The sequence below is a fragment of the Anser cygnoides genome, chromosome 8 (assembly GCF_040182565.1).
Source record: "Anser cygnoides isolate HZ-2024a breed goose chromosome 8, Taihu_goose_T2T_genome, whole genome shotgun sequence".
NCBI lineage: Eukaryota > Metazoa > Chordata > Aves > Anseriformes > Anatidae > Anser > Anser cygnoides.
Window position 1 is genome coordinate 32,346,454 of NC_089880.1, and position 9,999 is coordinate 32,356,452.

Here is a 9,999-nt window from a genome sequence, read left to right on the forward strand (position 1 = left end):
GTGACTCACTTCTGAGTCACTGCTCCTCCTCTGTTTCTTCCAGACTCTTGGGGGCGTACTAATTTATTGTTGGTCTGTATCTGCAGTAAATTATTACCCCCAGCTCAGCCATCCTGCGCGGAAAGAAGTCAGGCAAGCGCTGCTCACCCCTCGCCTCTCGGACGGGGTAACCGGGGGAGCAGCACACGCCGAGACCTCCGGCCTTGGTAGGCCCTGGAGAGATTTTAGAGGAAAGGAGAGAAATGGCAGAGTTATTTTTTCTTCCTGGGATGACACGCCATCCCAGTCCATTATTTGCAACTGGGTTGTTCCTACCAACCTCAAAAAATCCCAACTGCTAAACTAAGGTTAACCTTTCAGAGAGTTATTTCTAAGAACTTGGGTAAAATAAGATAGTATGACTCAAATCAACAGGAGGAAAGTGTTGATCACAGTTAATCACAGTTAATCCACACAAATTGCTTTCACTGCCAGAATCAGGTGTTCTTTAAAAAACCCGGGAATGATTAACCGTTCTTTCTCTTCACCGAGACGGATTGAAGCGTTCCAGCAGAGCGCGGCAGGAAGTGTTTAAACAGTGCCTGCTCGGTCCCGAGCAAGCATTCACTGGCAGGAATACAAGCTTTAGGTCAGAAAAGAAAACAATAACTAAAATAAGAGATTTTTATATACGCGTGTACAAGATCAGTATGTTCAGAGAATCACAGAAAAGCACGAAAAGCGACTGAATAGCAAAAAGGCCTGCTCGGCTCTTCACAGCCAAAGCTCAGAGGCCTGAGGGCACGAGGTTACAGTAGAAAGGCATACAAGAGGTTACAATAGAAAGGCAGACAAGTATGATTTTTTTTTTCCAGCAGCGAAACCAATTTAGGATTTTCTTCCCCCAAGGTATTAATCTTCATCCTCATGCTCGCTCTTCCAGGCCCCCAGTTGTGGTTCCGTGAGAGCTTTCGGTGGCAGCACTGGCTTGAGGTATGATCCCCTTGCCACCTCCAGCTGCTTCCCCCCCCAGCCACGTCGCCCCATGCCATACAGACACAGCTGGATGTGGGAGGTCCCGTGGCTGCAACCCCCCCCCGACGTCCTGCAGGACTGCAGCCAGCCCCTACCGACACAAAGCGCTGCGCTGGCTTCGCCGGCGGCAGAACGTGAGGGCATGAATGTGTGTGCAAGAGGAAGGAGCTGCTTATGCTAACACTGCTACCAAAAATAAATGTTTACTGCAATCTTATCTTAGGAATCAATTCTCGGTCCTGACGGAAAATGACAATCACAAGACTTTGCTCTCAAGCACCTAAGGTCTACCTAGATCCTATGAAGTGTGAACCTAGCAAAGCATCTGAAGGAAAATTAATTCTCCTTATTCTTGGCATAATAACGTTATGGAAACCTGATCCAAATTAATGCCTTTTTCTGATAAAAACAAGATGGTAGATGTGGCCCGCACTGCTTGCAGTCACATACTGTGTTTGATTGCCTTTGGTTCCTAGAAGTCTTAAGGAAATGCTTTGAACCCTTTGGAACCAAGGATCCTTTGAAATCAAAGAAAAAACATATATACAGTTGCAGAAGGGCAGAAAGCAAATAAAGAATCTGAAAGAGAATGAAGATTCTTGGAGTTACATATGTTAAACTGTAAACGATTCCCCAAATCCCAAATATTTAAATATTTGCAGCCAGCGCAGCGGGGAAATTCTGGGGATTGCTGCCTTAATGCCTGAAAACCTGGAAGGAATACTTCCCGTGCAGTAACACTGCAGCCTAACCAGTGCCCGGTTCTATGGTAAGGCCCAGTAGGGAGGCTGCTGGGCAGTGCCTCTTGTCACGCTGCTCTAGTGTTCATTTATCACACTACTTCTGATACTTGTTCACTGTTTGCATTTCAGTAGGGTACTCTTATGATAAATATGCTACAATAAACAACTCCTAGCAGCATGGGTGCTACCCAGTGACTCCTACATACAATCGCAGCACAGCTAGGTAACAGTAATACATATGGGCAAAGACTATGGGACTGGAGAAAAGAAAATCATTAATATGTGCAGTTGGATTCTGTGAAGAAAGAAAAGGAAAAATTCAGCTCTATTAGTTGATATTTTACCAATATCAAGAACTACAATAATAAGTCGTAGCTGAACAATGACATCCTACAGAAAACAATTTCCCATAAAATAAAACCTCCTTGAGAACAGCTTTCCTGCTACATCACAGAAACCTCGTTCAGGAAATTTAAGATCAGAAAGAGATCAGCTCTGAAGCGGAAAGAAGACAGGCTGTTAATAAACTCTCCCATCCCTGGTGTCTACGATGCTGTGGTCTAACGTTCAAAAATACACCCACCCTAATTTTGTCTTAGAGAATTTGGTAATTCCTAAAAATAGATTGAAAACTGGAACACCGAGGTGCACTTGAATTTGGATTCCTCCTGCATACAACCTGGCAGAAGGAAGCAGCACCAGAGCTACCAAATGAGGCCAATTCGTTCCCTGGAATGCAGCCGCACAAGTAACGATGATGGATGGTGACAGCGCGGCTTTCATGTGGCACTATCCCCGCCACCAGCTGTGCCAGGGAAAGAAAGAGCTCGCTGGAATTCACAGCATTCCCCCTCCGATTAATCCCCGGCCTTCCTGCTGCGCCTGAATGAATTGCGCTGGGTATTCGTAGCTCTGCCGGGGGAGCTTTGCTGATTTCTTTGAGCCCCCTGGGGGGAAGTGATATAGAGAGCAAATAACCAGCATGCAGCACTGAAGTGATGTAATGGACAGGGGCGTGAAAACCGCTCAGCCCGCTCTGCTCTGCCCACGTTTACTGGTCTGGTCTGTGTGCTGCACGGGCTGGGAGCAGCGAAACACCTCACGCTGCGTCCACAACTGCAGCTCTAATTAGTCAGGTTGCAGGGAAACACACACACGGTGTTGAAGGCAAGATCTCGGGAGCACAAAGACCAGCTGGCTGCAAACTGAGCTGGGTGGAGGGTGAAGACGGGAAAGGTCAAGGGTGCAAGGGTGTGAGGGTGTGAGGGTGCTCCCACCGCAGCCGCCCCAAGCCCCGCGCCCTGTCCCCACCCTTCTTGCCGTGCGAGATAAGGACGAGATACCACATCACAATGTCTCTTTCAAATGAGAACTAACAGAGGTAGACCGGCAGGAAGGCTCTGCAATGCTACACTGCAGAGACTCACCCCGGTCTTAGAGGAGAGTCAGTAAGGGATCCTACTGATTCAACAGGCACCAAGGGATTATTTGAAAATGAGCGGTTCAATGCTAACTATAATTATACAGGACTTGCTATAAAATAACATCATCGCAGTATGCTGATGCTTGAAAAAAATGGTAAGGTTTCAAATGCTTATAATTAAGATGAAAATAGATGTTAGGTACGTGCAAAGACTCACATCTCTCACTGCCACTCTCACTAACTTCTCCCCCAGGTTGAGTTTCTCTAAAAGCAAACTTCCTCGCAGAGCACCCCCGCACCAGTGCCTCTTTGTGCTTTCAGGAGGACGGAAATGTGACAGCTGGCCTGTTTCTCCCACCTGTGATTCACTGTAATCTCAGACATTTACAGAGCAGCAAATACCACAAGATTCTGTAATTGTTTAGTTTTCCTAATGTCATGCACATGTTTTGAAATCTAGTATAATTGTGAGAATAAATATTGCTTTTGTATATAAATGTAATAAATATAAGTCATAAATAATCACAGAGAGAACAGCAACTAGCATCTGGATTGTCTGGCCAATTATAAATATGAAACAGTTCGGAATATCACATTGAAAAAATTCACCTTGTGAATCACGTTGCAGCAAGGGGAGAAATGAAAATGCATCGCTTCGAATATATCAGCATTCTGTTACAACTCAGATCTATGTGCAGACAGGGCGGACTCGCAGGGTAAGCCATTCCCGGGGATGAATTCCTCAGACCAGACAACAGCTCTCACTTCTGCCTTAGTCTTTCCCAGGAGTGGATGGACTGTGACTTATCCCGAGCAGCTGGAACTACCCGATCACTTTGCTGGGCTGACAGCCTCTCATTTTCTTTTTTTTTTTTTTTTTAATATAAGGATATAGTTTTAGGCTCAGATTACAGAATCTTTTTCACTAATTTTGTACTTTAATGAACATTGTTCCCGAGTTCTGAAGAATCATAATGCTACGGGAGTTCTGGTATAAAAATTCCCAGTGTGATAGCCACTCCTGTGTTAGGTAATTATTACTCTGGCATTAACAGAGCTGTTAAATATACTGCTGTTCTTCTGTTGAGACCAGAGGATAATGGTCAGAGACCTAAAAATAAAAAAGCTGGATTACATTTTCAAAGCCATAAACATTATAACTGGAAATCTTTGAGTTTCTGTGGAAAAATTCACTCTGCTGTACACAGCATATTTCTTGGCTTTCTGGAATATCCTCCCTGCTAGAATAGCCATCTCTTCTCTTCAGCATCATGGGTAGGCTAGGCCTTACTCATACGTACTTCTCACCCCAGCTTCGGAGAGTAAGCCAAGACACCATCCTGAGGCGACGTGCCTCTGGTCACAAAGAAGGACCGGCTCTGGAACCGGCAGGTTTCTGCTTCCAGTTACCGAGCTCTTTCTCTTATAATGCTGATTTTACAGTGTTGCTAGGAGGACTGGATTGAAGTGTCTTGCAAGGACAATGTTTACTTTTCCTTCAAATTCTTTAGCTCTGCTCATTCAGTTATCCAGAATGGCTTCTTAAAACTACAAGGGTGCTTCTGATTTGAAAGCCTGAGTTCTTTTTTTACTTTATTACCAATAATAACACCTAAAAAAAGACTCCATCAGAACTGAAAACACACTGTTAGGTGTTTCTGTCATCTTGAACACTTAAATTGTGGTCATGAAGGATGAACGCTGAAGAAGGGATCATGTCAGGCAAAATGGGTGACATTTGAAGGCCTTTTTTATGCAACAGGGAGCCTGAGAGCTGCAAAGGAACCACAGGTGACCGTAGTTCAAAAAGATTCCAGATCAAAAGACGCACCCAGTGACTTACACAGAGGTTTCAAGAAGGCTTTATCGCTTGCTGTGCTTTAACAGCTGTATTGAACAATCTCTGTGAATCCTGCAGTCCTCTCTTCCCAGCCCAGCCGAAGAGCTCCCCCGCAGCATCGGTGCCTGCAGTTGTTGAACAAATGTTTCTCACACCACAGTGCAGTGAGTCAAGGATGCCAGGCAGAAGACGAGCCAAGTCACTAACCCGTACAGCAGCAGTAACCCACGGGAGGCTGGAGAATTCAAAGCCGTTCCACCGATCTTTTAAACACACTTTAAGATTTCACAAGTTGTTCTGACTCTGTTTTCCAACCTCTTTCTGGTAATACTAGTTGCTCGCTCTGTTTCACAATCAATGTCATGGAACACATACATAATTTGTAGTGCGCCAAACTAAGCTAAACTTGCTACCAGCAAATAAAATTCTAACCAAGCAGTGTACCAGTGTATAATATTGCAGGGGAGTGCATTCAAATCAAGTCTAAAACACTTCTACTAGGAAGATACAATATAATTTTCTGTGAAGATTTACCAAAATATAAGCATTAAATAGAAGATCTGAGATGACTATTAATTTTTTATCATGTTTCCATTTTACTTGTAAATGTTTACACAGGTGGTTTCCACCAGGACCTATTCGATACGTAAGTTCATTACTTCCTAAAGATTGTGGTTTTCTAGTGCTGATGCATGCCATGGATTTAAATGTTAAATCGACTTTTCAGAGCACCACTTTGTATTGACTTTTGTGCACTCTGTTCTTCTGCTATTTCAAAATGTTAATTCACATGTTACCAATTACTGGATTTTAACAAAAACAAGTAGCAGCAAAAAGAACCCCCTGTGGTTTTTATGGCAATACTAACTAGGAGTCAAGATAACATTTCATGGCATGCGGATTGGGAAAGCAGTAACCAGAGAAGAATTTTATGGTATCACTGCAGTATCTTACCTTATTTTCTATGTATTGCTGTTTAATATTCAGTCCCTTGCCAACACTTTGCACCAAAACTCAAGTTAGAGATATTCTACAAAACATGCAGAGTTCAAAACTAAGGCATGTCTTTGTCTTTGAAAAATGTCTTCAGTGACTTGAAAACAATCCAACTTTGCTGAGAAGCTAAATTTTAGCTTTTTGAGAGAATGAACAGAGTTACTTTTAAGGCTCTGAAAAGAAAGAAAATTCTGAGGACTTTGCAAGTTTTTGAGGATTACGTTATGGCTACGGTCAGTGGCAGAGCAGGACCAGACATTTGGGAGCTGGGACTGGAAACTGTGAATGAGACGCTTGCATGTGCCTGGACACACACGAATGGAGTGTACCAATCACACATGAAATAAGTTTTGATCTTCCTTCTAAACAAAGATTTTTCACTGCACATAAAATAAACACCAGGGGCTTGGAGCACTCATTTTGGCATATATATATATATATATGTACTTATCACATATGTATGTTTATTAACTCAGTTGCAACAGGGAAATCAAACATCTAATTTGTCTTCTAATCAGGCTTTTTTTAATGGCTAAATCCTCAACATTGTGAACAGGAATGGACAGACCCTTTACTGGGGTGCACACGAATGTTGCCATCAGCCATTCTTCCTCGGTTCCTCTTCCCTCCCGGTGCAGCTGACGGCTCCGCCAGGGAAGGGGGGACCAGGCTGCCCTGTGGGACGGCTCCAGGCCAAGTGCCGACAGAAACGTAAGGCTCTGCAGGTTTAGGGTACCTAGTAAGATCCTGAAATATTGCAAAAGAGATAAGAAAACTACTTGAAGGTCTTCTCAGCGATTTTTATACTGTATCACTCTCTTCCCTTTTTGTGGCGCCAAATCACAGTAGATGGTATTTTTAGCACTTTCTATGTTATGTGGGCACGAACACTGCTGACAGAGAATGCCAATATGCTCCGCTAACAAATATCATACTGCTTTACTGCCATAAATGCCTTTTCACAATAATGCAGACCGTCTACTTTAGGGGCTCTTAATGATGATGCAGCTGCATTGATATTTACAGCAGTGTAAATACTTCTCTACTCTGCCCTCAGACTGTTGGATCAAATTCTAAGGGGTTTGTAGGAAGAAGTAGTGCATGTTAAAAACTGATAAGTGGTTAGGAGTCTAAGCTGGAACAACATATGCATCTAGAAGGTGTGGATATGCAGAACTGGAACTACACAGTTAGATGCAATTCTTCTTTCGGGTTACATTTTCCTGACAACAGAAAACAGGTATGTCTTATCTGCCGCACACGCACTGTACATCAGCACTTCCTACGGCATCCATATTGTATTTTCTTAATGATTCATCCTCTTCCTCCGTATGTTTTTTCGACTACCCCAACCACATCCAGTTACCAATTACTAGCTAGAAAGAGCCTTACAAAACCATGTTCTGGAGACTGTAAACAGCCCAACGCGGTCTGAGGCTTTGGTGTCACCACTCATCAGCAAACATTTGCAGAGGAAAATAAACCAGTCAGCTCTTGCCCAGAATAAAAGACCAGTGAGAAACCTAGCTGTCTGGAACTGAATCTCCGTCTCCTCTAAACAATAAAAAGCTTTCAGATGACTTCAGAAGAGTCTCGATTAGGCTTTTAAAATGGAGGAAGCAGTAGATCTTCACATAGTTGTTGCTGCATATTGAAACTATAAAAGAGTTTTTCAGAAGCCATTCCATGATTTTAGATAAGTACATGGGTAAAATCAGCAAGAGATTTGCCAACTCTGCCATTCCAATCCAAGCCACGGAAGTCAAATTTATTTTTCCTCTGGCTATTATCACCAGCTACATGGACTCCCAGAACTGAATTCTCTTCTCATCAGCCTGTATCAGTGCAACTCAGGACAGAACCGAGTCCTGCAGCTGGGACTGGATGTGCTGTTAGATATACAGTTCTCCTCCTTAGTTCCCTGCATTTTACAGGGGTAAGACAATCAGTGTCTTGCATTTTTCATCAATGCAGCAAGCGCACACACTCCTTGTCTTTTCCACGAGCTGTGTTTTTATAATTATAATTATTATGTAATTATTCATGGCTTTGTAAGTAATTTGTGGCAAGAAACAAGTACCCAGTCCAACTGCCGTGCCTCTGACTGCCACTGTCACAACTCTCCCTCATCTCTTTTAATCTCCCCCAGGAATTCAGTCTCCCAGCACTTCTATGAGAGGGGCAGTTTGAGGCAGAAGAGCTTCCATGTATGAACTGAGTTGCATAGGACTTCATTCTTCTGGGAACTTCTTTTTTAAAATGCTCCCAATACACATGTAGTCCTACATAATAGTCTTTTAGCTTGCAAGATAAGTAACAAATTCCTAAAATCTCTCATTTGCTGAAATTGCTGTCTTCCTCCTTCAATTGAGTTGCCACTTTGCCACGTGATGTTCCAGTAACAGCAGATGACATTTCTCAGATGAGAAACAAAGAGGTGGCTACCTTCAAAAGCTGATTGCAGCTCCATGAGAACAACCTCCCAACGCTCCCTCTGCAGTCAGTGCAGAAACGGACATTTCCACATGCCTGTCGCTGGCTACCTTGCTTTCTGCTCCCTCTCCTGGGACTTCAGAGGAGATGGAGGGAGGTTAGTCCTCCTGAGCTGTCAGAGCAGGCCAGGAGCATCCAGACCTCTCCTTACCAGCTCACTTGGCTGTGTGGCTGTGAGAGCTGACATCTTGTGCCTCTTGAGCTAATGCAGCTGTTCTCAAAAATGCAGCAGTGACAGAAGTACCACAGCTAGTGGTCCCGGGCTGCCAAGTACCTTCCTCTCTTCACAGCTTTCAGTTCCTTCTGGCTTTATGTGCTCAGGGGCTTTTCCTAGGGACGGACTGAGAGTCTGGGAAGGACAAACTGGAGTTAAAAAACAGTGATTCTGCTTTTTCTTATGTAATAAATAAATGTGAATAAGGGTATGATGCTAATATGTAACTTTTATAGGTGTTTTAATACGGCTGCCCCATAAGAAAACATCCCACCCATGACTAAGTGATCACCACAGCCTCAACTTTTCACATGACTTATGATGGCATACCTGGCTCTCCACATTTGGTCACACTCTCTATGTGGGAATTCATAAAACTCCAAATAATCCAAAATAAAAAGCTAAACAGCATGGGACCAGCCATACATCCACCTGATGCATTCTGTGGAACGGGAGGGACCGAATGTCCTTAAATGTACTTACATTAGCTGGGGATCTGGCTTCTAACTTCTCCTGCATTCAGCCTCACACCTTCAGACCAGTTCGTTTAAATCCTGTGTTCTCTCCTATCTTCCAGCAACCAAAATAAGCTTTTTAATATTTCATATCAATTCCAGATACCGTGCTGAGCAAACCAGCCAAGGCTCAGCCATTCCTTTTGTATATATACAGATACTCCAAATGGCCAAAGAAAATTACTTTTTGTCAAATTTGTTTTGAATCAGTTGAACCCATTTCAGAATGATGTAAGCCCTGAAAAATGCTGTGGGGCTGTCTTGAGTCTTTTAGTAGTAATAAGTAAACAAACAAAACCTGCTTTAATTTAGATGAATTTCCAGGCCGCAATTGTCAAAATGCCACTAAAAGCTTTTCAGTATTAAGAAACAAAATCTAAATAAGAAACAGAAGCTACATAAGGAGCAGGGCCCTGTGGGAACCTTCCTGCCTTTGGTCTGACAATCTAAAAAGTGTGTTCTGGTTTCCCCCAGCATCCGGTGCACTCCAGCAAGTTTCTAAATAAAGTTGAGTAAAAGCTTAACTCAAAGCTTTAGTGTTCCTTAAATGGCATGTTTCTCTGTTGGCATAGCTGCAGTTCATGTTAAAGTAGGCAACCACATTAACATTTTTCCTAAATGCTGCCCTATATATTCTAAATTTTCATCATTCAAAAGTCTCTAAAATAAGCACTTGAAGTAACAACTGCAAACACTTGCACAAGGCTGCACCCATTCAGAAAAGCTATTTTTTACCACTTCACTCAAGTTACCTTCCGTGT